Source organism: Staurois parvus, unplaced genomic scaffold, assembly GCF_062004578.1.
Source record: "Staurois parvus isolate SC_StPar_1 unplaced genomic scaffold, SC_StPar_1.0 ptg000022l, whole genome shotgun sequence".
NCBI lineage: Eukaryota > Metazoa > Chordata > Amphibia > Anura > Ranidae > Staurois > Staurois parvus.
In genome coordinates this window covers 8,327,652-8,347,040 of record NW_028317818.1, presented here as the reverse complement: position 1 = coordinate 8,347,040, position 19,389 = coordinate 8,327,652, and the positions used below count along the sequence as shown (strand labels likewise).

Below are 19,389 nucleotides of genomic sequence, written 5' to 3'. Positions count from 1 at the left end.
GGGGACAGGCTCAAAGACCAGTTGCAATAGCAGTGAAAAGCTCACACAGAAACCAGCAAGACAGGTACATAGGCAGGTCACCCTAGGCACAGGCTCACCTGAGGTGCAGAGTCTAAATACTAACCGGTGTTCACCAGAGCTCCTGATAGTGTAGATGGATTTTGCTGCATGTTAGCACCAGGTCACGGCCCTCAGGATCGCCTCAGGATCACCCCACCAGAAGGTGAGAAAACCGGAGGCCAGAAGAAAATTAAACAGGTCGGGATCAAACAGAAGTGTAGTCATAAAACAAGCCAAAAGGTCACTAACAAGTAGTTGCAGGTTGGGATCAGGCAGAAGCATGGTAGAGAAATAAGCCAAGGGTTGATAATGAGTGGTAGCAAAATATGGACGGCAGCAGGGAAGACAAGAGCAAGACACTGGCTGAAAAGAGCACAATAATCTGGCAAATAGGAAGTGCAGAGACATGACTTAAATCAGGAAGTTCATGGGAGGAGCAAAGGGTTCAAGGTTCGTAACTAATAAAGTCATGGCAGGATCATTCAAGTAATTGTCCAGTGAGCTGTCCAGCATTCCAGGTGGCTCAGCAAGAAGAAACATCACCAGACACAGCAGAGGTCCAAGGTTTGGACCCAAGCTCTGACACTGTCCTTTTATTAACTGCAGAGGTCCCACAGTTCTAGTGAGTGTGATTGTTTCACATTGGTTGTAAAGGAAAAACACTGTCACAAGGGTAAGAAAATTTGAATGCTTTGTTGTTAAAAAGACACATCAGTGGACTTGATTGTTGATAAAATTGTACACACTTTTACATTTTGTATCCATGATAAGTGTTGATGGTGGGGAAGAAGGATAAATAGATTTTTTTTAATGAATTGTATTTGGCATGAGTATGTAAAGGATCACTGCTGACTCACAAAACACACATCATATTTAAAAACTTATCTCATCTGGAACACTGAATGCTACCTGTGATCACTAGAAATGGTGCCTCAAAGTCCTCTGGGTACTCCACAGCTTCCATTGGCTCCCCCCATTGACTACAGTTTCAGTAATGAAACCGAGACCAGCAGGAGGAACCAGTGAGTGGGGACCACAGTATCGATACTCCCGAAAATGCTGGCTTCCCTGCAGACATCGGGGACTGTTTCTCAAGACCATGCAGCAGCATGGGCAGCAGGAGAAAAAAAGTATTTAGTCATTAACTTTACAGGAAAGTGCTAGATTAAAACAATTTGATTATGTGACAGAGTTGCTATAAGCTGATCAAGGAATAGAGAACCTCTACTGTCCAATATGTTCTAGTTCTTCTCAAACTGAATAAAAGTTTATTACATCTGAGAAATGCAAAATCAGTTTTAATCTTGCATATTTTAAAAAGAGGATTGAAAGACTACATAGCTTTAATAGCCACAGCATTAGCAGGCTCTGCAAAAACGACTTAAGCATAGGAGAGTGAGAAAGAGAATAGAAACAGTATATCTAAAACAACTGTAACAACAAGGAAGAAGTGTACCAATGGGCAACAAGGGTGTGAGAATATACATTATATTGCCAAAAGTATTAGGATACCTGCCTTTACATGCACATGAACTTTAATGGCATTCCAGTCTCATCCCAAAGGTGTTCTACTGGGTTGAGGTCAGGACAGGCCAGTCAAGTTCCTAAACCCCAAACTTGCTCAACCATGTCTTTATGGACCTTGCATTGTGCACTGGTGCACAGTCATGTTGGAACAGGAAGGGGCCATCCCTAAACTGTTCCCACAAAGCTGGGAGCATGAAATTGTCCAAAATGTCTTGGTATGCTGATGCCTTAAGAGTTTTCTTCAATGGAACTAAGAGGCCAAGCCTAATCCCTGAAACACAACCCCACTCCATAATCCTCGCTCCACCAAACTTTACACTTGGCACAATGCAGTCAGGCAAGTACCGTTCTCCTGGCAACCACCAAACCCAGACAGGTCCATCGGATTGCCAGATAAGTTTGATTCGTCACTCCAGAGAACACGTCTTCTCTGCTCTAGAATCCAGTGGCAGCGTGCTTTACACTACTGCATCCAACAATTTGCACTGCATTTGGTGATTTAAGGCTTGGATGCAGCTGCTCGGCCATGGAAACCCATTCCACGAAGCTCTCTATGCACTGTTGTTGTGCCAATCTGAAGGCCACACAAAGTTTGGAGGTCTTTAGCTATTGACTCTGCAGACAGTTGGCGACTTCAGCGCACTGTGCATTTCAGCATGTGTTGACTTCACTCTGTCATTTTACTTGGCCTACCACTTCGTGGATGAATTGTTGTTGTTCCCAGTTGCTTCCACTTTGTTACAATACCACTAACAGTTGACTGTGGAATATTTAGTAGCAAGGAAGTTTCATGGATGGAATTATTGCACAGGTGGGAACCTATCATGGTACCACACTTGAATTTACTGAGCTCCTGAGAGCGACTCATTTTTTCATAAATGTTTGTAGAAGCAGTCTGCATGCCTAGGTGCTTGATTGTATACACCTGTGGCCATGGAGGTGATTGGAACACCTGAATCAAATGATTTGTGATTTGGAGGGGTGTCCCAAAACGTTTGACAATATAGTGTGTGTATATATATATATATATATATATATATATATATATATATATATATATATATATATATACATATACATATACACACACACATATATATATATATATATATATATATATACACACACACACACACACACACACACACACACACACATATATATATATACATATATATATATATATATATATATATACATATACATACATACATACACACACACACACGATGGCAGCACAAGGCTGAACTCACAGTTATAGGGAGCTCCGACCTTCATAAGTCAGTGTGCCAAAAGCCATCGTCCCGTGTACTGTGTACATTGGGAGCTGTGTAACTGGTGCTATTCTGACAAATGTGCATTACCATGTCTGCTTTTTCATCATGGACAGCAAGTTTGAGCAGTGCATTTGTGACTTTCTTGATGATTAGCTGCACTGAGCCATAGACTTCTATTATATCCTGGAGGTTTTCTGAAAGCGCACCAAAGCTCTTGAATGCAGGAGGTATGGTACACCTTTAAAAAGTGCACCACACCTGCAACATATAATAGAAGTCTATGGCAAAGCACAGCTAACCTGCAGGAAAGCTGCAGTTGCACTGCACTGCACCAGCAGGGCGGGTAAACCGCAACGTATCAGTGTGAAAGCAGCCTTATAGGGGGCTCAGGACAGTAAGGACTCATTTACATCTGCGGTGTTGGGGGGGGGCAATAAAACCCCATATAGTTGAGATGTGTTTTTACCACATCTCCACAGCCACTGGTATAGTGCCAAGGGTTGCAATGACGATTCTGCCCCATGCTCTAAAGGGCCTGTGTGGCCTCCTTGCCACATTCTGTTTTACACTTAGACAGGAGGGTTGGATGAGGGCAGCATATACAGAAACTAATACTCTCTATAATCCACTTGCAACCACTGAAAGCCGGACTTTCCTCTCCCTTCCGCTGCCATTCAGTGGCTGCAGGGGGAAAATGTTCATTGTGCTATACAAAATTAAAAATTCTGAACCCTTTAATTTCATTGTGGCTCGCAACCAGTTATCAGATTACTTAAGTGGCCCTCACTCTTCAAAAGGTTGAAGAGGTGTGTATGATGTGGGATCCAATGAAGAACTTATGCCATCTTTGGCAGAAGATGTATGTTGTTCCTTGTCTGTGCCCTTGTTGTTAGACAGTTGAATAGGACTGGAGCATCTTCTGCAGAATTTGTAAGGATATGCTGACTCAGAATAAGACTATACCTTCTTATATCACAGGTAAAACATACCCTCACCTAAGCCATATTAAAGTGGTTGTAAAGGCTCATTCTATACATGAAGGTAAAAAACCTTCTTTGTGCACCTCCCCCCAGCCCCCCCTAATACTTACCTGAGCCGCCTCTGGATCCAGCAATGTGCACGAGAGCAGTGAGTCTCCCAGGACTCTCCCTGCTCTTTGGCTTTGAGTTGTTGCCTCCCACTACTGTCAATCACAGACAGTAAGCCAATGAGGAGAGAGTGGGGGCGGGACCAAGTCACGCTCTTTGTGTGAATGGACACATGCAGAGCAGCAGCTCAGGAGGAACCTGCTTGGGTGTCCCCATAGCAAGCTGCTTACGCTGGGCACAGGAGGGAGGGGCCAGGAGCGTTGGCAGAGGACCTGAGAAGAGGAGGATCGGGGATGCTCTGTGCAAAACCATTGCACAGAACAGGTAAGTATGACATGGTTGTTATTAAAAAAATGCCCTTAAAATCACTTTAACTTACTTACTTTTAATATGTTTCAAATACAATTCATTACCAATGCTGGCTGTTAAATAGAAAGTTGAAAAACAGAGATCAAAAGTGCACCAAGCCATTGACATGAAAACAAATTAATGGTAAAAGTAAATGACCTACATCAGAATATGCATGAAAACTTCATTATTGTAAACTAGCTTTAATTTGCACACACAGCTTTTATATAACACCATTCTGTGATCAATACAGAAGTAAGCAAAGTAAAATAGGTGACTTGTTACGAGATCCAAGAGTCACTTTTTAGGATGCCACCATAAACATGGACCCAAAGACCTCCAGGGAAAAAAAAACTAACTTAGTAAGGACAATGATATTTAAAGAATAATGACTTTTCTGGAGCCTGTCCAGCTTTGGATGATTGCTAGGATACCAGATAACACAGGGAATTCTTTTCCTGCAGACAATTCATTTTAATCAGAAATTGAAATTCCACATGTAGAGTCAATTTAAAAAAAAAAAGGTAATATCTGACACTATAAGTGTACTGGCTAAAGGAAATATGAAACATCTAAGATCTGAAATATTGAACATCTCCGATTTAACATACTGTAATAGTTCATTAGCAATTCCTATGATGCAGGGTATTCCTTTTCTAGTCTCAGTGAGCTTAGTGTTGTTATGGATAACATGAACCCTTTAACACCAAGCACCATGTGAATATAAAAATAGCAAAGAAAAAAAGTCTGCTCATTAGAAAAAGACAACAGTGTTATCAGCTGAAGTCCAGGGCATGTTGCAATTTTCTGCTGACTTTCAGAATAAACCTTTCAGAAATGAACTGCAGAACCTGAAATTTTAAAATAACACTAGAACATACATCAGTTGTATACCAACTAAAATGCTACACTGCTACAAATGGAAATAGAAATTCAAAATTTGGAACAATTTTTAATAAACCATATGTCTAACAGTGTCATTTATATTTCTTTATTTTTTCCAAGGCAGAGAAGGTAGAGAAAGGTTGACAGGAGGAAAGGCAGAAGAAGCAGCTTGTGAGATGATCAAGCTCTGGAGATAGTGAAAGAGAGAGAGAACACAAGGATTAGAGGACTATGTCCATGGGGTTTAAGAGCAGGACCTCCATGTTCTACTGGGAGGTGTAGAGGGGGAACTGGTTGAAGATCGAAAGCCGAAGAGACAGAGGTGGCAAAAAGGTAGCAATCTTGGATTATTAAAGAAAAGGGGAACAGAGACAGTGCTGTGTGGTTGGTGGCAGTCGGTCATGCCGCTGGATGACTCCCTTGTAAATCCTCGTAAAGCATTTCAGTACCTCTGGAATATCTGGTTGTGTGCTGGCTTTCCTTCCCTTCGACTCAGCTCACAAAGGGTTGAATATGTATGTAGTGTATGTTTTGAAAATATGATTGCAGGCTATTCGTTTGTATATCCTTTGTATTATCCTGCTTGGAATTGACTACCAGCAGAGGTAGTGACTCAGCAAACAATAAGTGGTTTCACACACAGGCAGTCTCAATGGACCACGAGGCATGATCTAGTTTTCATAATTATTATTGGCACTTTATCTGTAATGTTTTGAGACTAACTTGCTGCTTTATGTGCTCTATAGGGATATAGAACATTATGGGGGATATTTACTAAAACTGGTGCACAAAGAATCTGGTGCAGCTGTGTATAGTAACCAATCAGCTTCTAGGTTATCAAAGGTTAATTGAACAAGTTGAGGTTAGAAGCTGACTGCTTACTATGCAGAGCTGCACCAGATTCTGTGTGCACCACACAGAGTTGAAATAAAGTCTGGCTTGTGCAAACCTACTCTTGGATACAACTTTGGAACAGTAAAGCTGTGTTCAATTTTTTATGTGTTGTCCTTGATATGGTACCCTAAAAGGTCCCTGCCACCCATTATATTTCTTATGTTTATATAAAATTAGCTTTTTGGGATGGGTACCTGTATGGTCTCACATCACACCAGAAAATGTAGTGTAGATGCAGGAGTGAGGGCTATGCTTGCTAATTCACAACAAATAGGCATCAGAATCCCCAGGAAATGTGGAGAGTACCCCATCAGCAAGCCGTATGTTGAGAGGACACCTGTGCAAACAATGCATTAAAGTAAAAAGCCTTTTGACTTTAGAACCACTCATTTCTTTTAATAGTATTTAGGATTGGATAAAGTGTCTCAAAAAAGTTTTATTGAAAGATATCCAGAAAAACTGAAAAGAAAACGAACTGCTTATCAGATAAGCAATGTTCAAAGGATAACAAACATGACAGAAGAAAAGGTACAAGTTTATCCAACTGTGAGAACTTGAAGGTAGCAAAATTGTTAGACATTAATACACTATAAAGATGCATATCCTCTGCCACCACCAGGTCTGTCATCACAAAATCACTAACCTCTAATTCAAACAAAACCACTGAGAAATGTTACGCTACTGTAGGATACTTGGCAAATCTCGACAATTTGTAGTTAAGAGCAGTATGACAGTCAGATAATGTTAACAGAGTGGTAAACCTGAATGTCAGATCTTAGACCAGACTTTTTCATTCTTGGGTGCTTTCAGGTTTCTTCAGGGGTGCTTTGGGAAAAACATTGCCCAAAAATTGCATACAAGCCAGCGGGTGGATCGAGACTGACTTTTAGTTACACAAAGCCATGGGATTTCAATGTTTACCCTTACAACCTTCTAGCTGCAGACGACCTAACAACCAATGATGTAACCGGGTGATAAGAAGAACGCCGGGCCCATACACAGCATCCTTGTTTGCCCCTTCCCTGCCCCTCTTCTTTAGCACTAGGGTCACATTAGCTGAGTGCAGGAGAGAAGCTGAGGGAGAAGGGAAACACTGCAATATTAGTCAGTACCAGTGTGTAAAGGCGTATTTACTATTCAATAATAAATCCCCTCTAACATTGGGTGTCCTATGTTTGTGGATGTTGCTGCATTATGTAAAACTATTTGTTTAGTTTCTTACATTTTAGAATGGGGTACCTCAAGATTGTGCATAATTTTAAAGGGTGCCTTGACTGAAAAAAGGTTGAGAAACACTGCCTTGGATGAACACATTAATATTGAAAAACAGATCTTTTCAGAAAGATAATTCTCAACTTTATAATATAGCTATCACTGGACAAACACCGAATACAAATGTGACAATCAGTAAGCTTGTACATCCACCTAATTTTTCCACAGTCATAAACACAGTATATTCACTGTATCTCATTTCATTCTATTTATCATTTAAAGCATCTGTATTTTCAAATTTTATATATTTCTGATGAATGCTGGAACATTAAAAAAAAAAAATTGGTATTATTTATAAATATAAGAAAATAATAATATGATGTGTTTTCATTTCTGGGTGTAAAGGTAATGGCAGTTCTCTGGCAACTTTTGCATGTTTCCACACATCCACTGCCTTGCACTCTTAGCTCTAATTCGCACACTCTTTACAGAGATGACGCATTTTTTGGAGTGAAGTGCCAAACAGGAGCTTCTTTGGGCACTTTCACATGCTTTTGGCACCATAGACCTTTATTACTAGATCACCTGAAAAGCATGCATAAAGCACATTGTTCTGTTTATCATCATTATGTTGACTAGGGAGCCATCTATTAGGTGTTCACTGCAACTGCACCCTTATCAAAGAAAATGAAGTGTCTCATGTTTGTAAAGAATAAAGATTTCCCATAAACAACTGCATCCTTTTTTAGCTTTTCAGAAGAACCCCAGTGAAGGTCTCCTCCTTTCTCCCTTAGATACACATATGCCTCTAAGTTCTTTCATTGGATTTGTTAAAGTCACATATATAGCTAGATCGCATATCAATGTATTCATTGTGATTAGTAGGTTGCTGGTTTTAAGAAATGTGTTGATTGCAAGCATTTGTGAGAGACATGTTTACAAGCATATTGTAATTTCAGTTTATGTGATTGTATTGCAGTTTTACAGAACTATTCACAGAAGTAAATCCAGTTTTGGAATGAAACACAATGCTGCTTCTGTCAGTTTTGTTACAATCATTGCCAAAAATATTGGCACCCCTGCATTTCTGTCAGATAATGCGTCACTTCGCGCAGAGTATTGTTGCAAGTACAAATGTTTAGGCATTATCATATTTATTTCTTTTGTTTGTATTGGTATAAAAAGAGGAGAAACAAAAAAGCCAAATCTGGCACATTCCATGCAAAACCCAAAAAATGGACTGGACAAAATTATTGGCGCCCTCAGTTTAATTTTTGGTAGCACATCCCTTAGAAAAAAATAACTGAAATCAATCACTTCCTGTAACCATCAATGAGTTTCTTACACCTCTCTACTGGAATTTTGGATAATTCTTTTTTTGCCAACTGCTCCAGGTCTCTCCAATTGGAAGGATTCCTTTTCCCAACTGCTGTTTTGAGATGTCTCCATAGGTGCCCTTTGGGATTGACATTCTGACACTGGGCTCTACATTGCACCCCAGAATTCTTTAGTAGTCTTCAGATTTCATAATGCCATGCACACGGCAGGACATGCAGTGCCTGAAGCAGCAAAGCCCCAACACTTCGACCCCAAAACATCAGTGAACCTCCACCATGTTTGATAGTAGGGACTGTATTCTTTTCTTAAAAAGGCCTCATATCTTTTTCTGAAAACAGTAGCATGATGGGCTATACCAAAAAGCTGTAATTTTGTTTCATCTGTCCCCAGCACATTGTCCCAAAAGGATTTTGGCTTCCTCAGGTAAATGTTGGCAAACTCCAGTGTGGCTTTTATGTTTCTGTGTCAGCAGTGGGGTGCTCGTGGGTCTCCGACCATAGTGTCCCTTTTAATTCAGATGGCAACATATAGCACAAGCTGACACAGTTGTACTGTATGTCTGAAAGTCAGCTTGAATTTGTCTGGAAGTTGATCGAGGTTCTTTAGCCACCATTCAAACAATCTTTCTTTCAATCTTTAAACACGTTTTTCTCTTTCATCCATGTCCAGGAAGATTACCGTATTTTCCGGCGTATAAGACGACTGGGCGTATAAGACGACCCCCCTACTTTTCCTGTTAAAATATAGGGTTTGGGCTATACTCGCCGTATAAGACTACCCCCCTCTTCCAACCAATCACGGCAAGCAATGTACCAGTATTTTCTGTGCACACTGCATACAAAGCCTGCTTGGATTGGGTGGGTCAGCTCTCCCTGCCTGCCCAGCCCTGCCTGTCTCCAAGATACCATAAATTGCACAGAACTGCCACAGACATTATAATATTAATAATTAATTACCGTATCTCATAGAAGTTAAGGGGACAAGGTCGGATGCAGCAGTACCATACCGGTACTTCCGAGCTGACACTTCTGCACATGTCTAGGGCAGCAGTAGACGATCACTGATCACCATTCCTCGCAGAACTGCATGAGACGTCGGATGCAGCCGTTCAGTGCTCGATTGATCGTGACTGAAACTGTGACATGCGCAGAATCACTGTGTATCCCTTCTCTGCATATCACAGTTTCAATCAAGCTCAATCGAGCACTGCTGCATTCGACGTCTCATGCAGTTCTGCGAGCTACGGTGATCCGCGATCGTCTACTGCTGCCGAAGACATGCGCAGTAGCGTCAACCCGGAAGTACGGTAAGGTTTCAGCACAGCACCCGGCGTATAAGACGACCCCCGACTTTGTAGACGATTTCCAGGGGTTAAAATGTCGTCTTATACGCCGGAAAATACGGTAGCTACATTGCCATGGGCTGTAAACTTCTTGACAATGTTGCGCTCAGTGCACACAGGAACGTTAAGATCTGTTAGTTGATACAGGCGAGTATAATTATAAATTACAGGAGCATCACAAACTTGGAATGCAATTATTTCTTACAATTTTGAGAAGGTGCCAATAATTTTGTCCAGTCCATTTTTGGGCTTTTGTGTGGAATGTGTCAGATTTGTTTTTTTACTTCTATATCACAACACTTAAACCTATAATATCCCAGAAAAGTGATCTACCTTCACCCTTGAAGGCCAGCTTAACAATATATATGTGACTTTTCTATGAGCAGATACATCAAATTAAATGAAATAAAACCAAAAATTATAAAAATTATAAAAATTATATATAAAAATAATTATAATTTTATAATTTTTGGTTTTATTTCATTTAATTTGATGTATCTGCTCATAGAAAAGTCACATAGATTTGTTTTTTTGCTTCCACACAGCCCACTATGGTGCCAGCCTCCACCACCCTGCCTGCTATGTTTCCCAGGCTCCACTTCTTGCCCATCTGCGGCCTGTGACCGGTGCAGCGAGTGCCGCCGGGGGAGGGGGGGGCAGGTGTACGACACGTCCACTCCCCTTCTTGTCCTGACCTGGAAGTGACACTGATGTTACTTCTGGGTCCGCATTGACAGATTTCCCAGCCATCAAGGCTGGGAAAGAATGTAACGCAGTGCAATGTAATGCATTACATCCAGTGGAGTACAGGGGAGACATCCAGACCCTGAATGTCTCAATAAAGAGAACCTGTCACCAAAAAGCATCACATAGGGGACAAACAGTCCCCTATGTGATGAAAAAAAAAAAGTTTTAAAATTGTAAAAAGTTAAAGTTACACCCAAGCACATAACCCCCTCCAAAAAAATTTTTTTGAGGCCCCCCACATATACGCATGTACAAAGGTAAAAGCACATGCAGGGGAGCTTACGCATGAGAACGTTGATTACGATACACGTTACATATCGCCGCACCAGAATGAGAGCAGTAATTCTTGCACCAGACCACCTCTGTAATGATAACCTATTAAATGATGGCTTTAAAAGTGTCGCTTATAAAAAATCTAGGGTACTAAAGAGTGTCACCATTTCACAAGCACATGCAAATGTAAGGTTTGACCTGCTAGATATCTATTTACTTGGTTCAACCTCATCTTTTATGTTTTACAAAATAATTTATTGCTTTTTTGTGCCCTTAACTTAAGTGTAACTATTTACTGAAATTGTGCGTTTCCTAGATATTTGTGGTAATATTGTGTGATATAAAAATTGAAACTACCATTATTTTATTCTCTAGGGTCTCTGCTTTCAGAAATTATATAATGTTTGGGAGTTATGTGTAATCTTCAGGCCTAAAATTATTTTTTAAATGTGTGCAAAAATGGCTCTGGCAGCGAAAGGGAAAAAAGGATAGCACAATACTGTCCTTTCCTGACAAGCAGCAAATCGGTGGTCATTGCACTGCAAGGGCTCTCTCCTCCCTGCTAGTCCCCAGGTGCGGTGTTGCAGACATTCAGGGAGTCGAGGAGAAGACATGCAGTGCAATGTTAAAAATATTAAACATTTAAGGTGCCACAAAGCCCCCCCCCCCCCTTTTTTTTTCTTAAAGCCCTCAGACATTCCTAAAAGCACCTCAGATTTAAATACGGTTTTGGTTAAAAAAACATATTTTTTTTTTAATCTTTTTTTATATTTTTTTAAAGTCGCTTGTCATGAGGAACAAGTAGATTGGGACACTGATTTAGTCTCTGGACAAGCCGTTTTTTTCAAAAGTTTCCACACCCCTGCTCGGGATAACTAGCAATGTAGAAGAAATAAGGATGGGAAAAGAATCGATAATGAACACATATTAAATTTGTATGCCACTGAAACATTTGATTAGATGTGCTTTGATAACAAGTTGACAAAACAGCTTTACTAAAAGGCAGAGATGGCGAAGCTGTGACCTCTGCTTAATAGATGTGCTGGGTAAATGCCAATTTGCAGTACTGCAGATCTCCTGCAAAGATAATTTCACCTACAAAGCCCCTGAAGATGAATCAATTCTAGTGAAATGAGCCTTCAACTCTGCATGAGGGTAAAGCTAATAAGGAATAATGAGGATATTCCAGTTTATCAGGGTATGAGTGGAGCATAATCTCCTAATTCCATTGAAAAGAAAAACAACTTTGGGCTGATATTCTGGTGGTGGTCTCAAGATAACCAGGTAAGATTCTACAAAACATATATGTACATGATGTAAAGTGCTTTTAATTGTTAATTCCGACACTCTTCAGATGGAAACAGAGAAAGGAGCACCCTTCATGATCTGCAGTACCAAAAGGTAAGTCCCATCTGGCAAACAGAACTTTAGCTGGAACAATTTTGAATACCGATATTAACTATCGTAGTAAAGGTTCTTCTGCTCATCTTTTGTCTGTTAGAGCTGACAAGGCTGAAATTTGTACCTTCAAAGTTTGGTGAGCTAAGGCCCTGTCCAGGCCTGACCATGGGAAATACAGAACATCTTTGACAGCCAGGGAAAAATAATCCACATTCGATCTCTGTGGAAAATAGAAAAAAAATTCTCATAAATGAGAAACTATGTAAATTTTGTAGAATCTTCCCTAGAGTTTATAAAAGTCTCAACTACCTTTGGGTAAACTGCCTTAATTAACCTGTTCATAGTAATTTCTAAACTGCTATGGAGAAGAAGCAGTGTGGACTGGGGTGCAACAGGTATATGTGATGAGGGAGAACCTTCTCCAGAGGCAGGATGGCATGGAAAATATTGAGAGAGCTGAAGAAGCAGTGGAAACCAGATTCTTCTGGGCCAAAAGGGTAACACCACCAAGACAAAACCCTCTCCTGTTGTATGTTCCTTAGAACTCAAAGGATCGGAGATGTTGGTGGAAAAAAACATATAGCAGGGAAAAAGTCCAGAGAATTAAAAAGTCCTGAGCCACTATTATCCACAGCAGAAAAACCGGAGATGAAAATTCTGATCCGTTGCCATCAGGTCTGCAGATGGAGATTAAGGAAGACTACACTTAATGTGTCGAACAACACTTCTAAAAACTGTACTTTTTGCACTGGAACTACAGTAGATGACTACAACAGGGATAATCTGCTCCCCGAAAAACACAGGCTAATGCTGCACATCTAGCTGCTATAAACACAATACTGTAGCGGTGCAATACAGATATACTTTATGAACATAACATAAAGGTCTAGATATGTTTGACAAAACCTGCTAACTTAAGATAAATAACTTGCCAAAGTACTGGAAAATGCACCATGTGCTAGACAAAATTTATAGTGGACCTATAGTAAGAAAATGAAAGAGTTTCTAAACCCACCACAGTAAAATCAGACTGAACATCATTTTTTATAGTGTTGTTATGGGTAAAAAGTAAGACCAACTGTCTACATCAGGGGTCCAGTTCACAGACCTTCACACTGTTGGGGGACTATAGTTTGAAAAAGAATATGAACAAATTGCTATGCACACCACACATATCTTATTTGTAGTGCAAAAAAACAGAACAAAACAGTACAATATTTAAAATGCACTGTACACTGTAATGCACTGGACACCGCAAAGCACTGTACACCACAATGCACTGTACACTAATGCACTGGATACCACAATGCACTGTACACCACAATAAACTGTACTCTGATACACTGGATACCACAATGCACTGTACTCTGTAATGCACTGTACTCTGTATCACACTGTACTATGATACACTGGACACCGCAATGCACTGTACTCTGTAAAGCACTGGGCACCACAATACACTGTACTCTGTAACGCACTGTACTCCGATACACTGGACACTGCAATGCACTGTACTCCATAACGCAGTGTACTCTGATACAATGGATACACTGGACACTGGACACTGATACACTGGATACCACAATGCACTGTACTCTGTAATGCACTGTACTCTGATACACTGGATACCGCAATGCACTGTACTCTGTAATGCACTGTACTCTGTATCACACTGTACTATGATACACTGGATACCGCAATGCACTGTACTCTGTAAAGCACTGGGCACCACAATACACTGTACTCTGTAACGCACTGTACTCCGATACACTGGACACTGCAATGCACTGTACTCCATAACGCAGTGTACTCTGATACAATGGATACACTGGACACTGATACACTGGATACCACAATGCACTGTACTCTGTAATGCACTGTACTCTGATACACTGGATACCGCAATGCACTGTACTCTGTAAAGCACTGTACACTGGACACCACAATGCACTGTACTCTGTAACGCACTAGACACCGCAATGCACTGTACTCCGATACACTGGACACCACAATGCACTGTACTCTGTAATGCACTGGACACGCAATGCACTGTACTCTGTAACGCACTGTACTCTGATACACTTGAGACCGCAATGCACTGTACTCTGATACACTGGACACAGCAATGCACTGTACTTTGTAACGCACTGTACTCTGATACACTTGAGACCGCAATGCACTGCACTCTGTAATGCACTGGACACCGCAATGCACTGTACTCTATAAAGCACTGGACACTGATACACTGGACACCGCAATGCACTGTACTTTGTAACGCACTGGACACCGCAATGCACTGTACTCTGTAATGCACTGTACTCCGATACACTGGATACCGCAATACACTCTACTCCTTAACACACTGTACTCTGATACACTGGATACCACAATGCACCAAAATGCACTGTACTCTGTAATGCACTGTACTCTGATACGCTGGATACCGCAATGCACTGTACTCTGTAAAGCACTGGACACTGATACACTAAATACCACAATGCACTGTACTCTGTAATGCACTGGACACTGATACACTGGACACCGCAATGCACTGTACTCTGTAACGCACTGTACTCTGATACACTGGACACCGCAATGCACTGCACTCTGTAATGCACTGGACACCGCAATGCACTGTACTCTATAAAGCACTGGACACTGATACACTGGACACCGCAATGCACTGTACTTTGTAACGCACTGGACACAGCAATGTACTGTACTCTGTAATGCACTGTACTCCGATACACTGGATACCGCAATACACTCTACTCCTTAACGCACTGTACTCTGATACACTGGATACCACAATGTACTGTACTCTGATACGCTGGATACCGCAATGCACTGTACTCTGTAATGCACTGGACACCGCAATGCACTGTACTCTGTAACGCACTGTACTCGGATACACTGGACACTGCAATGCACTGCACTCTGTAATGCACTGGACACCGCAATGCACTGTACTCTGTAACGCACTGTACTCGGATACACTGGACACTGCAATGCACTGCACTCTGTAATGCACTGTACTCTATAAAGCACTGTACACTGATACACTGGACACCGCAATGCACTGTACTTTGTAACGCACTGGACACCGCAATGCACTGTACTCTGTAATGCACTGTACTCCGATACACTGGATACCGCAATACACTCTACTCCTAAACGCACTGTACTCTGATACACTGGATACCACAATGCACCGCAATGCACTGTACTCTGTAATGCACTGTACTCTGATACGCTGGATACCGCAATGCACTGTACTCTGTAAAGCACTGGACACTGATACACTGAACACCACAATGAACTGTACTCTGTAACGCACTGTACTCGGATACACTGGACACTGCAATGCACTGCAATCTGTAATGCACTGGACACCGCAATGCACTGTACTCTATAAAGCACTGGACACTGATACACTGGACACCGCAATGCACTGTACTTTGTAACGCAGTGGACACTGCAATGCACTGTACTCTGTAATGCACTGTACTCCGATACACTGGATACCGCAATACACTCTACTCCTTAACGCACTGTACTCTGATACACTGGATACCACAATGCACCGCAATGCACTGTACTCTGTAATGCACTGTACTCTGATACGCTGGATACTGCAATGCACTGTACTCTGTAAAGCACTGGACACTGATACACTGAATACCACAATGCACTGTACTCTGTAATGCACTGGACACTGATACACTGGACACCGCAATGAACTGTACTCTGTAATGCATTGGACACCACAATGCACTGTACTCTATAAAGCACTGGACACTGCAATGCACTGTACTCTGTAAAGCACTAGACACTGATACACTGGACTCCGCAATGCACTGTACTCTGTATCGCACTGTACTCTGATACACTGGACACTGCAATGCACTCTACTCCGTAACGCACAGGACACTGATACACTGGACACCGCAATGCACTGTACTCTGTAAAGCACTAGACACTGATACAATGGACACTGCAATGCACTGTACTCTGTAAAGCACTAGACACTGATACACTGGACTCCGCAATGCACTGTACTCTGTATTGCACTGTACTCTGATACACTGGACACTGCAATGCACTCTACTCCGTAACGCACAGGACACTGATACACTGGACACCGCAATGCACTGTACTCTGTAAAGCACTAGACACTGATACACTGGACTCCGCAATGCACTGTACTCTGTATTGCACTGTACTCTGATACACTGGATACCGCAATGCACTGTACTCTGTAATGCACTGTACTCCGATACACTGGACACCGCAATGCACTGTACTCTGATACACTGGGCACTGCAATGCACTCTACTCCGTAACGCACAGGGCACTGATACACTGGACACCGCAATGCACTGTACTCTGTAAAGCACTGGACACTGATACACTGGACACTGCAATGCACTGTACTCTGTAAAGCACTAGACACTGATACACTGGACACCGCAATGCACTGTACTCTATAATGCACTGGACACCCAATGCACTGTACTCTGATACACTGGACACCGCAATGCACTGTACTCTGTAAAGCACTGTTTTCTGATACACTGGACACCGCAATGCACTGTACTCTATAATGCACTGGACACCCAATGCACTGTACTCTGTAACGCACTGTATTCTGATACACTGGACACTGCAATGCACTGTACTCTATAATGCACTGGACACCCAATGCACTGTACTCTATAAAGCACTGGACACCGCAATGCACTGTACTCTGTAAGGCACTGGACACTGATACACTGGACACCGCAATGCACTGTACTCTGTAAGGCACTGTACTCTGATACACTGGACACTGCAATGCACTGTACACTGTAACACACTGGACACTGATACACTGGACACCGCAATGTACCCGAGTACCTGTTGTGCTCTCCTCCTCTCCTGTTGCTCCTCTGGCTGCAGAAGGTGAAATCCGGGGCTTCCAGGCTGCCGCTTGCTGGGTCCTCACAGTGGAGGACCCAGTGAGCAGCCTAGCTATTTGCCTACCGCTGCTGTTTTTTTTTTCTTCGGCTGTCTCGGCGGGCCGAATAAATATCTCTAAATGCGGGCCATAGTTTGAGGACCCCTAGTCTACACCAACATAACTGTAATATGATTTATGTAGATTCAGTTAAATCTATCTGACAAGCCTTCCCACAAGGGAGCAGGGGCAGACACATTGGAGAAATCCTCAGATAGAAAACCCAACTCCAAGAAAGTATTTCAAACCTATTCACTGAAATGGGAAAAGAAACACCACAGAATGTGGGAGGAAATTAAAGCTGAACTCCTGCAAAAGACAGTTTTTGGTCATTGTGCACTTTAGAAATAAGTTTCTACCAACGATGTGTGTGACGTGGCTGTTGCTGTGGTAGGGAAAACTATTACTTTAATTTAGCTTGTACAGTACAGTAAGTGTCCATCTTCTGGCTGTAGTATGCAGATTACAGTGGGTCGCTCACTCTGTGCCTTTTCCATTCAGAAAACCTCTTGCATTCTTTTCACATAATGCAAGGCAATCTGTGACTGGAGGAGCAGAGACCGTGATGATCATTCTTATACCCTCCATTCACACTATGAGCTGAATGAAAGTTTGTTTCTGGAAGTCAGCTTTAACCACGACCGGGCTATAGCCAAATGGCATCCTTCAGAACCGCACACTCCCTGGGGCGTGCACTCGGCAAGCTTTGTGGTTGCTGTGTCCTTTGGACACAGCTGATCATAAGACATGGTAAAGGGCCAATCACAGTGCCCTTTTACCATGTGATCAGTTGTGTCCAAAGACACAGCTGATCACAAAGTAAATACAGTTGCCAGTTATCGGCTGTACTTTCCTCATGCTGTGCAAGAGGGAAGAGAGCCGGTATTTGGCAACTGTATATACTGTACACATCAGGACAACAGTGAAGTCCCAAGGGGACATCAGTACAGCCCCAACAATGTCCATCAGTGCAGTCCCAATGGTATCCATCAGTGCAGTCCCAACAGTATCCAACATTGCAGTTCAACAGTGTCCATCAGTGCTGCCAGTCATCATTCATCAGGGCCACCAGTCAGTGTCCATCAGTGCCGCCAGTCAGTGCCATCTATCAGCGACCTTCAGTGCCACCTATTAGTGCAGCCTCAACAATGACCATCAGTGCAGTCCCAACAGTGTCCATCATTGCTGGCAGTCAGTGCCCGTCAGTGCAGCCTATCAGTGGCCATCAGTGAAGAAGAAAAATTACCTATTTGCAAAATTTTATAACAGAAATTAAGATTAAAGAAAAAAAAAATTCTAAATTGTTGGTCTTTTTTCATTTGTTTAGCAAAAAATAAAAATCCCAGTGGTGATTACATACCACAAAAACAAAGCTCTATATGTCTCAAAAATTTATAAAAATTTAATTTGGGTACAGTACTGCACGACCATGCAATAGTCATTCAAAGCGTAACAGCAATGAAAGCTGAAAATTAGTCTGGGTAGGAAGGGGTGAACGTGTCCAGTAGACAAGTAATTAAAGTGTATTTCCACTTTTGCAGGCAGATTGGGAGAACACATGCTTTATATTCGTTTTATGTTCTCATTCATATAGCATAATTTAAACAATGAAAAATAGCTGATTACAATATTAAATACTCATTTTTTTATAACTTCAGCACAGAAAAATCCTACTTAGTTCTCTTTGTTAATAAGGGTGCAGAAGAGCTGTCTTTGCCATAATTAACACCTGTCTGTACTGTGCTGGCAAATATTATTATCACTTGTAAACTAAATTGGAACATTCTCTGTCCTAACAAAACTTTAAAAGATTTAAAAGCTGGGCTTTTAGCAATTATGTTAAAGCTGAGTTCTGGTAAAAGCAAATATTGTTTAACCTCTTGCGGACTGCCTCACTTACATCTACTGCAGCAGGGAGACGACTTTGCACTGGAGTACATACCTAGTACATTATTCGAGCTCCCGGGTAGGGGGCATGCACGCCTGCCAGCCGAGCTGTGC

General features: G+C 41.8%; 1 protein-coding gene across 3 annotated transcripts in view; it reads right to left on the bottom strand.

The window, feature by feature from the left end:
* Positions 1–19,389, bottom strand: part of METTL22 (methyltransferase 22, Kin17 lysine) — a 318,966-nt gene that overhangs the window by 284,504 nt on the left and 15,073 nt on the right. Inside the window, exon 2 of one of the 3 annotated variants that reach the window (XM_089692109.1) lies at positions 12,517–12,612. The exons of the other annotated variants lie outside the window; for them this stretch is intronic. The gene's annotated coding sequence lies outside the window, so the exon portion shown is untranslated. The remainder of the gene's footprint in view (positions 1–12,516; positions 12,613–19,389) is intronic. 3 annotated transcript variants of the gene reach the window in all.